Source organism: Sciurus carolinensis, chromosome 2 (assembly GCF_902686445.1).
Source record: "Sciurus carolinensis chromosome 2, mSciCar1.2, whole genome shotgun sequence".
Taxonomy (NCBI): domain Eukaryota; kingdom Metazoa; phylum Chordata; class Mammalia; order Rodentia; family Sciuridae; genus Sciurus; species Sciurus carolinensis.
The window spans coordinates 161,482,556-161,500,679 of NC_062214.1; the positions used below are offsets into that span (position 1 = coordinate 161,482,556).

An 18,124-nucleotide genomic window follows, 5' to 3' on the forward strand; every position below is an offset into this window, starting at 1 on the left:
GCAAATGTGCCCCTTTCCCCACATCAAGTCCCCATGTTATTGCCTCATTGAAGTAGAGGGTAGGACCTTAACTTCCAGTCTGTGGGCAATTGAAATGATTTATCTTAAAGACAGTGTCTCAAGACAAGTCAACAGGCACTTTGAAAAATACCTGTAGCCAGATGAAATTCTTCCAAGGGCAGAAGAGATTCTTTGCTATTGCCAGGCAAGCTTTCTTTGGCCATCTGTTTGGAGATATATATATATATATATATATATATATATATATATATATTCTCATTAATAAAACATTTATTTACCAATATTAGAGATGTTCAAAACATTGGCAGAATATACTGTCTTCTTGCAATTCAACAATATATAAGACACAAATTACAAATTTCAGATGTCAATCTTACTTTAGAACCATTAATAAGATAAGGCATTTCTTGTAGATACAGATAATAGATGTTTTAAAATTAAGTGATTAGAGTGATTCTTCCTAAGTCATTTATTCTCCTTTAAAAATATTTCTTAAGTTTCTTTTTCAAGTCTCGTTTTGTGTAGAATAAATTTTCCGTGAATGAGCTTTCCTTGAAAATCCTCATTAAACTTCTTGAAGTTAGACATTAAGTCCCAGTCACAAGTGACTGTTCAATAAGCAGTTGAGTTACTGAAGGAGTTGTTTCAGGTTGGTTTTGCTCGTTGGAGAACAGGCATATTCAGTCTTCATCCTCTTCAGTGGGAGTACCATGGTGTTATCAACATTGAACTCCACTGGTTTTAAATAATGAAAGCATAGGTGGGAGAGATAGCAGATAAGCTGAGAAATTTATTTCTTCTTTTGCTTTTCTTCTCACAGTGGGATTCTGAAACAGACTTGGTTGGCATTTTGATGGTTGCAATACCATCAAAGATAGGTACTGAATATTTTTGGTTTTGAAAACTATTAATGCTTTCCTAGCATTTTCTAGCAGTGATAGTTGAAAGAAGAAATATAGAAGAAAAGCATGTCTTGAAATATTTTAATTCATTCTGGAAAGTTTTGATGGATTTACTTGCATTCTAGGATATTGTGACCTTCCATTTGTTTTCCGAGTTGCTTGCCTCTCAGAATACTTGGATACTGTATCTTCTCCCTTGTTCTTTACCAAATATAAATTAGTCTGAAAACAGAGTCTCTTAGGGTGTGTTTTCTGTTGATGGGTCCTGTATATTCCTGCTCAGGCACCTTGCAGAGGTGATAGGAATAGCAATTGTGCATTGAAAATTTAGAGAAATAGGCCCTGAAGGATATTCCCTCAAAGATTTATTTCTGTTCTCCTTTCAAGGCCAAATAGGGCTGGGTCCTATTCTGTGGGAAAGGGGAGGACAAACAGCAAAATTGGGGGAGTCACAATTCTATGTTTTGAGGAATGGTTGAAGAAATTTCAACTGTTTAGGGTAGAGAAAAACCATCTGGGAAGCTGAGATCTGTGTTTGGGGAATCTCAGGGGATGATACTCTCTTTGTGAGGGAGAGAGTCTAACTAGCAGATGTGGACAAAGAAGGAATAGATTGTTTGGTAGAGAACTGAGCTTTTCAATCATCAGAAAGATTCAAGCAGATACTTCTGGTTGTCAATCAAGGCAGTGTATACTGGGTTCCTTTGTTTGGTGAGGGATTTGAGGCCCTTGGTGAGGATGAGGGCAATACTGCAGAGATTCTGTGAATCTTTTGAGTGAGTTAAAATTGGCACTATCAGAGTGCATGGGGAAACTCAGGCTGTGGTCTCAGCTCTGTTACCACATTGCTGGGTATTTTGGAAAGATTTGTTGGCTTCTCTGAACTTTAGTGATATTTTTAAAATGAAGGGATGAATCAAGATACTCCAGGTTCCTTCAAAATTAACAGTTTAAAAACAATAGTTTTATTTGCAGGCAAATGGATGAAACTGGAGAATATCATGCTAAGTGAGATAAGCCAATCTCAAAAAACCAAAGAAAGAATGATATCGCTAAGAAGTGGATGATGACACATAATGGGGGGTGGGAGGGGTTAGTGTTGGGTTTGGAGTTGGGTTTAGGGAGGGGGGCAGGAATGGAGGAAGGAAGGACTGTATAGATGGAGGGGAGGGGTGGGAGGGGAGGGGGGGAAGGGAAAAAATGGCAGAATGAATCAAACAACATTACCCTATGTAAATTTATGATTACACAAATGGTATGCCTTTACGCCATGTACAGACAGAGAAACAACATGTATCCCATTTGTTTAAAATAAAAAAAAAAAAAAATGCAAGGCAATGGCCCCACTAAAAAAACAAAACAAAAACAAAAACAATAGTTTTCTTAACCTACACATTTGATCGTTGGCTGCAGGCCTGGAATCACCAAAGATCTACACCATAGGAAAGAGCAGAAGGGCAGAGCCATGTGCTTATTAGAACCAACAAGGACAAGTCATTCACGGGGTTCATGTTCTTAAGGAATATTCCAGAATTTATCTCCTTCCATACTTTCAGTGACCATTTACTGACAATGTTATTGTATAGAAACTAATTTAAAATAAAATACAATCTTGGAGGTCATAATTTCTAGTTCAATTCAAAAAACTCTACACCAAGAATACAAATAATCCAATCAACAAATGGGCTAAGGAAATGAACAGACACTTCACAGATGTACAAGCAATCAACAGATATATGAAAAAATGTTCAACATCTCTAGTAATAAGAGAAATGAAAATCAAAACTACCCTAAGATTCCATCTCACCCCAATTAGAATGGTGATTATCAAGAACACAAACAACAACAGGTGTTGGCGAGGATGTGGGGAAAAAGGTATACTCATACATTGCTGGTGGGGTTGCAAATTAGTGCAGCCACTCTGGAAAGCAGTATGGAGATTCCTCAGAAAGCTTGGAATGGAACCACCATTTGATCCAGCTATCCCACTCCTTGGCCTATACCCAAAGGACTTAAAATCAGCATACTGCAGAGATACAGCCACATCAATGTTCATTGCTGCTCAATTCACCATAGCCAGATTGTGGAACCAACCTAGATGCCCTTCAGTTGATGAATGGATAAAGAAACTGTGGCATATATATACAATGGAATATTACTCCGCCATGAAGAATGATAAAATTATGGCATTTGCAGGCAAATGGATGAAATTGGAGAATATCATGCTAAGTGAGATAAGCCAATCTCAAAAAACTAAAGGACAAATGATCTCACTGATAAGCGGATGAGGACATATAATGGGGGGTGGGAGGGGTTAGCATTAGGTTTAGGGTTAGGGATAAGGAGTGTGGTAAGAATGAAGGAAAGAAAGACTGTATAGAGGGAAAAGAGGGGTGGGAGGGGTGGGGGGGAAGGGAAAAAATAATGAATCAAACATCATTGCCCTATGTAAACGTTATGATTACACAAATGGTATGCCTTGACTCCATGTACAAATAGAGAAACAACATGTATCCCATTTGTATACAATAATAATAAAAAAATTAACGTATATTATGGGTATGTTATGAGCAAGGTATTAGGAATGTGATGATGACTGAAGAGGGTTCCTTTGCTGGCTTCAGTGGACCACAGTCTACTGGGGATCACAGCTGGATTAAAGAAACACTGATGACACATAATGAGCTCCCTGTGAGATTCAAACCCTGTGCAAAAGGCATAGTCATTATGTTCACCTGCTGGGACTAGGACAGGTTTCCCAGAGGAGCTGACTTTCCAGAAGCCCAAAGAAGGGGAGGGCTTTAACTGCTGGGAAATTTGATTCCAGGGACAGGAATTATTATGAGAAAATACACAGAGGTGTGGAAGTACTTTGCTTGTTTAGAGAACAGTAAGGCTAAGGATTGAGTCCCTGGGCGGGGTGCTCAGTTAAGCAGATTGGAAAGTTGGGGGGGGCACACTGGTTTGGAAAGTATCTTGAATATTATGATATTTTGAGCTTTAATTTTTAGTGGAGAGCCCTAGAAGCTTTTATGCATGACCAATCTATGCTTTATGTTGCTAATTCTATTAGGGATTAGTAGAATGGATTCGAGTTTTAGAGTTGTGAGGGATTTGGTACTATTCAGAGTGTGTGTGTGTGTGTGTGTGTGTGTGTGTGAGAGAGAGAGAGAGAGAGAGAGAGAGAGAGACTGACTCAGTGTGCAGCTATGTTCATAAAATCATCTCTGTCTAAATCTTTCTGTCCTATAAGGTTATCAGAATAGTTTAGCCCAGGTAAGTCTTCTTCATCAGATATCCAATTATATTTGGAAGAAGGTAAAGCACTGAAAACTTGGGTAAAGCTCTTTAAAAAATTACAAAGCAAATAAGTGAAAGGGGAAGGTAATACAAAACAACCTCAGTTTGGAGACTTGCTGCAGTCTGGCCTCAGAATGGTAAGGGTCTTACTAAGAATGGAGTGGTGGAGATTTGGGGCGTTTCACTGGACTTCTAAAAAGGATGATGAATTAAGTCTTGGTGATACTAGGCTGGGGAATGCTGTGGGAAAGATCATCAGATTAGAGTTTTGGTGTGTAGGTGCATATCTGAAGCCCTTGGTGATAGCTGAAGTTGTGAGAATACATACAATACCTAGAGAAATACTTGTGTTTCAGTCAGCTTTTTCAACCTGACAAGAACGATTCGAGGAGGAAAAGTTTGTTTGGGGTTCATGGTTTCCAAGGTCTCAACCCATGGATGGACAACTCCTTGCTCTGGGTTGGAAGTAAAACATCATGGCAGAAGGGCATGGTGGAGGAAAGCAGTTGGGAACATGGCACCAGGAAGCAGAGAGAGCTGTGCTCAACAGGGACCCACCTTCTCCAGCCACACCCCACATGCCTACAGTTACCACCCAGTTAATCCCCATAAAGGGATTAATGCACCAATTAGGTTAAGGCTCTCATAACCCAGTCATTTCACCTCTAAACTTTCTTGCACTGTCTCACACATGAGCTTTTCAGGGACACCTCATATCTAAACCATAACAACTGTGATAGTGGGGAATAGATCAAACAATGGATCTTAAAAGAACATAATAACTCTGGGTGGTGGGCAGGCAAGTGGAGCTTTGAGAGAATGTTTGAAATGATAGGAAGAGAACCCTTAAGCTGAAGATTCTGATGATGACTTAGGCAGATAGAAAGAAAAGGTGAAGAAAGGTGATGTGGGTTCTGGCTTTATCCAGAGGTTTGGGTGTTCTGGTCTGGAAAGGCAACTTTGGGATGGAGTGAAAGAGCCCTTGGGAGAAGATCACTGAGTCATCTGCCAGTGATGATTTACCAGTAGATGGGTAGAAAGGCAGCCTTGAGAACATCCAACTTTTCTTGGTCATATTCATTGCTTACCAGGCAACCTTTTGATCTATAATCTCATCCAAAGGGTTCCACCCCAGATACAAGGTAGGTTCCAGTTCCTCGACCAGGAATAATCATTATACTATAGAAATTGGTGTTCTGATTTATCACGTATATTATTGCTGGAAAAGCAAATAGAAATCATCCAGCTGAAACACAATGCGGCCCTCAGGAACTTATATCACCCTGGTTATGAAATTAGGTAGTGTAGTTCTGGACCAGAACTTTCTAACTCAGAGCCAAGTGCTTTTTTTGTGTCTTTTGTGTTTCTCTGTCTTTCATCTTCTGGCTATTTGTTTAGAAAGAACCAGTTCTTAAGAGACTAAGCACCTCTGGCTGAACTTCGAATATCATATTCTTCAATTGCAAAGCCCCAGGGTAGATTTGGACAGTGGTGGTCTCAGAGGATGCAGCAATATGTGAGGCTCAGTTTGAAGCTGTCCTGTATATTTCATGTCTTACATTAGAATGATCTCATAAATCAGGAAGGAAATTTAGTTCCTGGTACCTGATTGGGTGAGGGTAGTTTTGTACCTTCAGAGAATGCACCCTGAAGAGACAAAACTTTCTAGTGGAAGTGGCCAGCACACAATGTGCTCTGAAACGAGAGCTTTGTTAAACATGACTTTGGAACACAGTGCCTGCAAAGCATGTGAATAAAAGCACCAACCTCTGTCCTCAAAATTCTACTTTTATAGTCCTTGTCTACTCTGAATTAATAGACTTTCACAACTCCCTCTTGACCTAAATGTGTAAAATGTTGCATGTTGTTTTGGTTGTTTTGTTTTGCTCTTTCTGAATTTATAAGGTCAAATGTGATTAGCTCCCAATATCCAAAGTCCCATTCAGAAATAATTTCAAGGAGCAGTTCATGTCAAAATCTATTTAAAAGTTTAACCTATTTACATCTCAAAAATTGTTTAAATCATCAAAGTGGCCTTGATTCTGAAAGTGTCAATGAGAGAAACTTGAGAGAGTCTTTAAGCTGTGTCAGGTACTTGTGCTCAAGGCTGGGAATCAAGGAACAGTTTGGATGGATCTGTCATAGCTGTGTTTGAAGATCAGGGATCATGTCTGCTGTATGCAGCCAGACCTCTGGCTTTCACAGCTGCTGAGTTGGGCCCTGTGTAATCTTCCCCTGATGTGCAATGATAATCACCAAGTGGAAGCCTAGTACAGATGGCCTCCCATGCTTCAGTGCACAGCCCCTCTGGGTACAATGATGTGCAGCCGAGTGCTGTGGGCACGTAAGTGGGTGGAAATTTTCTAATGTGTCACAATAATAACAATGCAGAATCCTCTTGCTGTTCAGCTTCCCCTAGAACTTCAGCCCACGCAGCAGCCTACTTGGTTCATAGTCCTCTGTGAATGCTAGACAATTAGCAGCTGATAATGAAAAATGCCATGGGAACCAGTGGGAAAATAATAGCTTACTCCAAGGATATAATGAAATGAAATTAGCACAGACAGTAAAACAGACAATTTATGGTGTCTTTTTTTTTTTTTTGTAATTAAAAAGAATCAGTAAATACTTCTAGTAGGGAAATCAGAGAATCGATTAGAATCCCATCTGTTTTGGAAGAGAATTTTATTCAGATGTTAACTCTGGAGAAACTTCCTCTTAGGAAGAAGCTTCTATTAAGGTATTAGGATAGGTTAAATAATGCTTCTTTTATTCCAAATACCAGGACAATTTTGTTTAATTGTTACCTAAATGGTTGTCATTTGGTCTTGACTTTACAAATGGTTGCTAATGCTTGATAAGTGATTTTACTGTACAGGTTATCCATTTTTGCTCTTGGTTGAAATGTTAATGGACATTGATGTTCTCAATAAACACATTCTTAATAAACAAGGTGGACTTGTATCTCTGTGGACAGACAATTTTCTGAACACAAGAAAATATATTGCCTGTAAAATATGGGATTAAAAGGGTCTTTAAATCATCTATTTCTTGATGTCCCTTTTGTTGCTTAGGGAAGTCCTTGTGCACTTAGTTCTACATATTACTTTTTGGGGGTCAAAATTTAAAATTTGAAGAGTTTTATAATGATCTTTAAACTATTTAATTTCTTTAGACTGCAAGAAAAATTTTTTTTAAAGAGTATTGGATTAGTGAAAAACAATTCTGTTGAAGTTTCATTCTCACTGTGTGGGCAGTCTTCTGTGAGTTGAAAAATAAAGAAGTTATAAACAAATCAAAATTACATTTCACTCCAAATGTTCTCCAAATGCATTTGTTTTGCAGAGTTGAAGAAAGTTAAATATCTTCCTTCCAAGATATTTTATCTGTCTGAAGTAGACTTGTCTCTCAACCTCTCTCACTTGCAAAAATATTCTGTTTTTACTTGAAATTAATTTGCCCCACTGATTTAACAACCATCCCACCAAAATCCTATGGATATAGATCCTCTGAGGTTTCAACATGACATGCTTTTATTGGGCATATGTTCCCAGTTTTATCACATAATTATATTTAGTTTAGTAATGTTCAAATAATAATGATATCCCCATGCTAACTGATTAAGTTTCTTTGGCAAAGGACATAAATTGTACAAGGCCCATATATTGCTCAATGAAATTCAGCAGCATGAGCATGCCATTGAGCATCCAACAATCCAGAAATGTTGACTGTGGCTTAATAAACAGGCAAAGTCACCGAATTCCTTTTGTTTCTTCTCCATCTTCCTCCCCGTCTGGGAAGATGTAAGAAAAGGGAGAGAATGGAGAAAAGCTGAAGGGTCTAGGGAAGCTCAGAAAAGTGAGGATGGTGAGAAAGATCCCCCCTGCTGCATTTCAGTCATTTTCATCATGAAGTACAACTTCTGAGCTGACATCTGAGTATTAAGGTGAAGGAGAGCAAGCTTGCTGATAACTCTTGGTTTCTAGAAGTAAGTGTGTGTGTGCATATGCACATAGGTGTGCTGTGAGAATTTACTTTTTAACATGTAAAGCAGACAGGTTGCTTAGTTTTTAGAAGAAGATAGACACATTTCAACAGGACTATATTGCTATATTAAAGATAGCACCCCATGCGTACCCCCAAATGCTGTATTCTCAAGTGTTTTGAGAAATGATTGGTTGCTAGTGACTCCATATGTTGCTATGTTTTATTTTGGAACATGTTAAAATCTCACTTAGGTTTCATTAAACCACTTTTTTCCCCCCTGTTTTTTGAAAGGTCTATTTTTTCCTTCCAAAGAATCTGCACATGTAGTTACCATATACTTGCTAGCTATTACTAGGAGGACAATTTAAGAAGAACTACCCATTTTCTTTAGTTGAAATATATATATTTTATACTTCACTGTTCTAGAGATATTTAGGAAAATGATTGCTTATCTATGAAAGTTTTGAAAGTTATAATGCTGAGTTAGCCCTAAATTTAGGACACTGTCAAAATAATGCGCTTCTAAATATCAAAGGGTCTTTTTTTTTCTCTTCTTTTTTAGTTTTAAAAGCATCATGTAGGAAAACAGAAATTAAAGCTCTCAGTGTCGCTTGTTCTAAGTGACTTATTGAACTTTGTAGTTGTTTGTATAAATAACCAAAACATGAATGAGTCAAATTGTACAGATATGGTGAGTCTGTGTTCTGAGGTAGCAGTACATGGACACATCGGTGTTCAGCTCTGAAATGTTTCTCATTTCTTCCTTTTTATTGATTGCTAAGAAAGTCTGAACATAAGCTATAGTTTCTATAATCATACTGGTCTGAAGGTAGAGAAATAGCCCCCAGTTCTTTGTTTGAAAGCATGAACTCTCATGTAATGCTTGCCAAGTTCTGGGGTTCTCTGGGAATGGCTCTTGTACTGTAGACAAAACCCTGGCCTCACACCATTTTCTCTCTCTTTCCCTCTCTCCTTCTCTGGCTCCCCGTAGTGATGTTTGAACATGCAGTTATCATATCCTTATTATATGGCATTGTTGATGACACTCAGAATTACTAACACTGCTGCTGGGGACAACTGTGATTGCCTTGGGTCCTTCTGATTTCTTAGGTCTAGCGTCTCAATTCTTATTGCCACTGAGATTGGTTTTGAAGATATCTCCTTGACTGCAAAATTGCTGATACCAAATACTATAGTTTTTATCATCATCTCCTTGTCCTGGGACCAAAGGAGTCTGGGCTTGGGTCAACCTGTGTGGTAGACACTTGTGCTGTACTTAGGTCACCTCTCCTCTGGCCTTGTTTACTGCCTTTCCTGGGTGGCTCTTGGGGTTCCTGGAGGAGGATGTAGATAGGCTCAAGCAATACCAAATCCTAAGGTGAACAAGCTTAGGTTCACGTCAGGGACTTCTATTGCACGACCATGCTTGAAAACATTATAGAAACAATGTCAAAGTTATGGTGCTTTTCAAAGGGATGAATGGAATTGAGGTTATGTCATTGAAGAGAGGACTTCAGATACTCAAAGACTTAAGTGTGTAGCGTTTTAGATTTACCTCAGTCTTTCCTCATGTTCTTAATGAGATTCCTCATGCTTCCCAGAGTGCTGCTGGAAACGTTGATGCCGCGACATCATCATTTTAATCTTTAATTATTTCTATTGTCATTGCTCAGTTAATTCTTCTTCCATCTTCCCATTTTGCTGAATTTTTTTTCCATCTCCTTTTTGTCTTATTACTCCTTTTTGTTGTGAGTCAGATGGCTGTAACTGGTCAATTTTGTTTTAACCTCCTCAATAACTGTAGAGTAAAATTTATGAACATCTAGCGACTGTGACATGCAGAGGCTTCTCTAATTATGTCATTGTATGCTGTCTTCTCTGGCACATGGGGCTGTCCAGTGACAGGTTAGAGATATAACCAACTGTGAGGAAGTTTTCTACGTGAACTATGTGACCGAACTTCACAGCCATCTGATTTTCAATTTAGTAATTACTGGAATAATTAGATGAGTTGCTCTGCAGATGGCACTTGAGTTTTGTGACATATGTGTCCTTGTCATCTATAGCAGATGATATATGTAATATTTGTTCTTCACTGTAACATTTATATATATATATATATATGATGCAAAATTTCTTTAAAGCTTCCCTGTCTAAAGTCTCTACTTTTATTTAGATCCAAATGAAACATCAAACCTGCTTTGGCTTATGTTGATAGAGCTTTTGACTTGCTGTATTCAATGTTGCACTTTATTTATAGCACTGGCTGACTACAGGTCTCATGTCTTACAATATTTAAACTTTATTTTCAATTCTAAACATTAAATTCTAAACATTCTAAAATAATAAAATTACAGAATATAAATGATTCAGAAAATCACTTTCACACAGAATCTAAGAAAGATTATATTTAAAAAATAGATTCCCTTTTGTCTTTTTAAAATGATATATTTGAGGGATGGGGATGTAAAAAAAATAGAAATGGTATATTTGGAATTTAAAACGTTTTTTGAGATAAAATTCACATGCCATAAAATTCATACCCTTTTAATAGTCATCCATGTGGTAGCATGTGTCAGTCCTTCATTTTTTTCAATTGTTACTATAACAGGATTTAAAGAACTTCATTGAGATTTGATTGACATTAAAGTGAGCCCCCATTTCCACCTTCCCCCAACTGCTGGCAGTCATTGTTCTATTATCTGCTTCTGTGTGTTTGACTATTATAAATCCATATCTATGTGAAATGATGCAGTATTTGTCTTTCCATGTGTGCCTTATTTAACTTAGCATAGTGTCCTTTAGGTAAATCCATGTTGTCAAACATGGCAGGATTTCCTTCCTTCTTAACATGAATATTCTATTGAGCTTATCGATCACATTTTCTTTACCTGTTCATGAACACTTAGGTTGATTCCACATCCTGCCTATGGTGCATAGTGCTGCAGTAAACAGGGGATTGCTGGTATCATTTCATATTCCTTTGGATATGTATCAACAAATGGAATTTTTAGATTAAATGATAATTCTACTTTTTTTGTTTGTTTTTTTGGGTACTGGGGATTGAACTCAGGGACACTCACCACTGAACCACAACCCAAGATCTATTTTGTATTTTATTTAGAGACGGGTGTCACTGAGTTGCTTACCGCCTCACTGTTGCTGAGGTTGACTTTGAACTCAACATCCTCCTGTCTCAGCCTCCCAACCCACTGGGGATAATTCTACTTTTAATTTTTTTTGAGTAAACTCCATGTTGATTTTCATAGTGGTTGGAGCAACTTACATTCTTCCCAGCATTGTAAAAGGCTTCTTTTCTCTGTGTCATCCCATTTTTTTTTTATTACTATTATTATTGTTTGATAATAGATATCCTTACAGGTGTGAAGTGATATCCCTTTGTGGTTTGGATTTCTATTTCCTGATGATTAGTGATTTTGAGTTTCTTTTCTTATACTTGTTGACCATTTGTATGTGGTCTTTGGAAAAATGCCTATTGAGAGTTGTTGCCCATTTAAAAATTGGGTTATTTAGTTTTTGCTATTAAATTATAGGAGTTCTGTATATATTTTGATTATTAACTCTTTATCAGATAGAAAGTCTATAAATATTTTATCCCGTTCCATTTTTGTCTTGTTAACTGTTTTTTCTGGGCAGTAGCTTTTTACTTTTGCTTGAGTGTTATCATAATCCTGTTTGTGCATTTTTGCTTCTGTTTCCTGAGCTTTTGGAATGATATCCATGAATTCATTTGCCCTGTCCAATGTCTGACTGCATTTTTTTTTTACTATGTTTTCCTCTTAGAGTTTTATTGTTTCAGGTTTTATATTTAAGTCTTTAATCCACTTTGAGTCTGTTTTTACATATGGTATAAAATAGGGATCCGATTTCATATCCAGTTTTCCTAGCACCATTTGTGGAAGTGGATACTCTTTCCCCATTGTGTATTTTTGGCATCCTTGTTGAAGATCACTTGACTAAATGTGTGTTGGTTTTTTTTCTGGGCTCTCTGTTCCGTTTCACTGGTCTTCGTGGCTCTTTTCATGCGAGTACCACACTGTTTTGATTACTATAGTTTGTAATATGTTTTGACATCAGGGGGTGTGATACTGCAGACAAAATAGTTTCATTTCTTCTATCCTGATTTAGAGGCTTTTTTCCCCCTTGCTTAATTGCTCTGACTGGAGCTTTTAGTCTATGTTGGAGAGTTCTTTTGGAGAGGTAAGAATAGGCATCCTTGCCTTGTTGCTGATCCTAGAAGGAAAGTTGTTGACTTTTCACTGTTAAAGTGAGGTTAACTGTGGAATTTTCATGGTCTTTGTTGTATTTAGTAAATTCCTTCTATACCTAATTTGTAGAGAGTTTTTTAAAATCATGAAACAATGCTGAGTTTTGTCAAATGCTTTTCTCATCTATTTATATAACTGTGAATTTTTTTTTTCTCCTTCCATTCTTTTGATGTGGCTTGTCTCATTGTGTATATTGAACCATCCTTGCATCCCAGGGATAAATCCCAGCTGATCGTGGTGTTTGATCACCATTCAACTGTTCAATTCAGTTTGCAAATATTTTGGTGAGAATTTTTGCACTGAAATTTGTCAGGGAAACTGGCCTGTAGGTTTCTTTTCTTTTGGTATCTGTTTGGTATTTGGTGATACTAGCCTTGTAAAATGAGTTTGGAAGTGCTCCCTATCCTTTTTTTTTTTTTGAAAGACTGTAAGAAGGATTTTTATTAGTTCTTTAAATGTTTGTTAGAATTCACTTGTGAAGCCATATGGTCCTGGGATTTTCTTGGATGAGAGTTTGATTATTCTTTCAATATTCTAATTTGTTATTGGTTTGTTCAGGCTTTCTGCTTTTTCCTAATTCAGTCTTGGTAGGTTGTATACTTCTAGGAACTTCTCCATTACTTCTAGTTTGTCCAGCTTTTTTGCTGTATAATTGTTCGTAATGGTCCCCATGACGCCTCTTAATTTGGGGGCTCAATTATAATGTTTCTTCTTTTGCTTCTGATTTTATTTGAATCTTTTTTTTTTCTTAGCCTAGTTAAGGGTTTGTTGATTTTATCATTTTAGAAAAATCAGTTTTGTCAATTTAAAAAAATTATTTTCTATTCCCTATAATATTAATTTCTTGTCTAATATTCCCTTTTTTGTTAGTTTTGAGTTTGTTTTTTTTTCTTTTTTTTCATGTGTAAAGTTAGGTTCTTTATTTGAGATTTTTTCATTTTTAAGGTAATCATTTATTGCTATAAACTTCTCTCAGTACTGCCTTTTCTGCATTTGATAAATTTGTGTGTTGTGTTTTTATCTGTATTTTCTAATTTCTTTTATGATTTATTCTTTGACCTAAGTTTTTGATTGTGTTATTTAAGTGTTGTGTGCTTGTGAATTTACCATTTTTCTATTGTTGATTTCCTGTTTCATTTCGTTGTGAACAGAAGAGATACTCTTTAGTTTTATTAAGACTTATTTTGTGACTTACTATATAATGTATGTTGGAGAATTGTCTGTGCACACTTAAATGAATGGGTATTCTGCTTCTGTTGGAATGTTCTGTATATATCTGTTAGGTCCATTTGGCCTCTAGTGTTAGTTCTGCCATTTCCTTATTGATTTTCTGTCCAGATGATCTACCCATTATGGAGAGTGGGATATTATTATTGTAAAGTTGCCTGGTTTTTCACTTCAGATTTGTCAGTGTTTACTTTCTATTTTAGGTGCTTCAATAGATATTGGGCACTTGAATATATTTATAATTGTTATATATTCCAGTTGAATTGACTCCATTATCATTATGTAATGCCCTTCTTTTTCTTTTGTGACAGTTTTGACTTAATCTATTTTTTCTGGTATGAGTATAGTCACCCTGTTCTCCTTTGATTATGATTTATATGGGATATCTTTATCTACCCCTTTCACTTTCAGCCTAAATGTGTCCTTTAATCTATGGTGAATCTTTTGAGTATAGTTAGGTCTTTGTTGTTGTTCTTTTCTCAATTCAGTCATTATCAGTATGACTTCTAGGATTTCTGTTTTGTTCTTTTTTAATGATGTCTATTTCTTTATTGTGCTTCTCATTTTGTTCCTATATTGTTTCCCTAATTTTATTGTCTATTTGTGTTATATTGTAGAATACTGAACTTCTTTGAACAATTATTTTTAATTCTTTGTCAAACAGTTCATGGATCTCCATTTCTTTCAGTTTAGATTATGGAACTTTGTAATTTCCTTTCCTTTTGTGTTTGCCTGATTCTTTGTGATCCTGGTAGTCTTGCACTGGTGTATGTACATTTCAAGGAGAATTCACCTCTGTTCTGCACAGATGTGTTAATTTCTGTAGATAAATATTTTTTTACCTGTGGAATCCCTGGACTGACTGGATTTTCTTGGAACAACAGTCAAGTGGGGTAGAGTTGGGTCATGGAGGTACTTCTGGTTCTGCAATTGATTCTATAGTTGACAGTCATGTTATTGGGGGTATGGGTGCGTGTAGCTCCTGCCAGGCCCCTGGATACATGGAACTTCCTTTAGAATAGTAGACACCCAGGGCTGGGACCAAGTCTACATGGGGACTGAGTCACCTCTGGGTCTGGAGCCAGGTCTGCATGATGGATTACTATTGGGCATAGATCTGCCTTTCAAAGTGGTCTGTTAGTTTTGGTCTCTACTAGGGTGTCATGACCTACTGCCTGGGTCCCAACGTTCCCAGATAGGCACTTGTCAATCCATGATTGCCAAATTACTGTTTCTATGAAGAGGATGAGGGTTAAAGACATCCTATTCTGCTATCTTACTGTTGTGACTCCATATTTTTGTTCTTGAATAACACTCCATTATATGGACTTTGTTTATCCATTTATCAGCTGTTTCATATCTGAGATAGTTCCATTTTGGCTATTACAAATAATACCGTTATGAACATTCATGTGTGTATTTTTGTGTGAACATATATTTTCAGTCCTCTTTGCATACCAAGGAGTGGAATTGCTGGACTATATTTGGAATTTTAAATATTTCTCAGCAGGGCAGTCTGTGTATAACCTTGGTTAAGCAATTCTTACAAGTCTGGGGTTGCTGCCATCTTCTGACCCATCTCTGTGACACACTGCTCATTTATTTTGAAAATATATGAACTAACTTATAGTTTGAAATAGCTTATGGAAAGCAGTTCCTCATGCACCTCTTCAGATTTCCTACTATGTATCCAGGAACACATAGAAAAAGGTAAAATTAATATAGATTATGGAATGAACATGATCCATTGATGTAACAAAACTTACCGAATTAAGCTTTCTCTCTGATTTAGCTTTATTTGTATTTATTTCTAAAGCACCCCACCACCCAACCTGAACCGAGGGAGAAAGACGTTATCTTTATGATTGTCTGCTAGTGACTGATATAGACATAGCTTATAATATTGAGTACGATATAGGGTTTAAGAGCACACTTTGACTGACTTAGTCGTGTGAAAATGCTTGGGGTATGTTTTAATAAGACCTGGTAGATTATGGAGAAAGGAAATGAAGGAAAAAAAGTACCTAACTGAAGAAATATGAACCCAGTTTAAGATAGAAACAAGTAGTTGAAACAGAAGAAATTATCAAAGATAAAATTTGAAGAAAACTTTTACAAGCTTTAAAAAGCTATGAATATGTTGGCAAAATCTAGATTCCAGGAAAAATAAATGAAAACCCACTGAAAGACACATTGTTATAAAATATTTGTCATGAAGTAAAAGGTTCTAGAAGTATACAAACTGAAAATTAATGTAACCCATACATTAACAAAAAGTAAGCTACAGAATTACACTCATTATGATACTTCAGCCCATTTTCCCCCATCATCCCAGATGGGAAATGCATAAAAACTTATAGTATATAAATAGTAAAATATTAAAATTATATAAATATACGTGAGCTCTAAATTATGATTGCTAACCTATTTTAATGCACCTGTGTAGATTTTCATTGCATATTTTCTTTCATATGTGGAAACTATAAGATGACCTGAAAGTTCAAGAGGGAAGGAGAGTGGGAAGATAGGGAGGCAAAAGAGACTAATAGGGGAGATAGGTATGATCAAAGTATAATATATGCATGTAAGGAAATGCCACATTCAAACCCATTCATTTATATAATTAATATTAGTCAATAATTTTTCATGTCAAAAAATATGGAAAAATTTGAACAACATTGGGCCATTTCCACCAATTTTTTTCTTGTATATTTGGAGATTATGTTGAACAACCATTTCATGTTGTCTTCATGTGGGCTTTGTGAATATTTTCATATTAAGTTCATTAATATCAGCATGTGACATTGTACCCAAATTATTGATGAAAGTAGTTTAGAAAAAAATTGTTAAAAAAGCCAAAATGTTAAGAGTGATGAGTAGTAAGATTTAGCATGATCTTTTTAAAATCATTTTCCAATATTTAAAAATATTCTACTATATGAATGAATTATTTATTTTTGAATTACTTATTTTTTCTTTAACATCTTTTAAAGTACTTAAAATGTTTTATTAAATAGAAATATTTTTAAGCCAACAAAAGGGTAAAGTCATGAAAGTCATTTCAGACAATGTTCTATTTGTCAAGTGATTGAAATATATGGAAGAATTGCAAAACATCTTACTGATGATTGTCTTTGTCTTTTTCTATACTTTGCAGATCTGTGCCACAGAGATTACATTCCGTGTGTTATCTCATTTAAACTTTGTTGTAGCTATATTTTTTTCCACCTTTTTTAGTTTGGGAAACTGAAGCACAGAGAGGTTAACTAATTTCACCAAGGCCACACAGAGTTTGATTTCAACTCAGCCACTGGGAATGCTGAATCCATCCCTGTAGCTTCTGCTACCTTGTACTGCCTTTTAGGGGTGACAGCAAAATCAATATGTATATGCTTTCTTTTTCGTGGTAGATGTTGATTTTGGTAGGAAATACTGTTACCATTTTGCACACTGTGAAAACATTCTCTTGCCTGCTCTTTAGAAAATTTATTCTTATATTGGATAGCTACTAGATTGATTCATTGATGTAGTATCATTTATTTTATCCTTTACCTTTTCATGGGGTTGGGTAGGTGTTTGATTCATCTTTCTTTATCTGGATGTCAAGGTGAGGTAAATATTATACCTTCATATTATCAAGACTTCATGTTATTAAACTATATATTACATCTGCCCAACGATTAAAGCTGCTCTGAGAAGATTAATTTTTGTAGGCTTTTCTATCTGCCTTGCTCCCATGAATCACTCTTATTGACTCTCATTCTGTAATTGATCTGTACAAGCTAATTTTTGAATCTCTTCACATAATGCTATCTCAGCTCAGATGCCACTTAACTAGGAGTCTCCCCTGTCCCGAACCAGCTCTGGTCTCCTGTTCCATGTACTCATAGCTGAACTAAATAGCTGGACTCTTTAAGGTGCACTGGGTGGTTGCTTCAAGCTTTTTTGATGATGATGAGGAGGACAAGAAAGAGGAGAAAATGAAATTTCACCTTCCAAAATCCTAAAACATTAACCGTCAAAAACTGTAATTCTAATTTCTTAGGTGGATGGCATAACTAGTTTTCCTTTTGCCATTAATCATCATCATCATATTGCATAATGGGATTTGCAAAAACGTGTCCAGGAAACAACTTTCCTCCAGTTGCTAATATTGACAGAAGTGTCCATCTGAAAGTTTGTCTCAAGTTGATTGGTTTGTGAACTTTGGGCTGCTGGACTTTTCAGAGACTTGTGTGTACAGTGTCTGTCAACTATTTCCAGCTCATTCCATCTGACTGGTTTCACTCTTAAAGTCTGCGGGTTTGTTCGAATAACAGACCGATGGTCAGCGCAAGAAGAGTCGTGCTCCAGGTAGAAGAAAGCGTCCATGCAAAGGTGTGGCGCTCTGTCATCTGA

General features: G+C 36.4%; 1 protein-coding gene across 2 annotated transcripts in view; it reads left to right on the forward strand.

Moving 5' to 3' along the window:
- The window catches only part of Syt16 (synaptotagmin 16), a 255,577-nt gene that overhangs the window by 113,663 nt on the left and 123,790 nt on the right, over nt 1-18,124 (forward strand). The window lies entirely within an intron of this gene.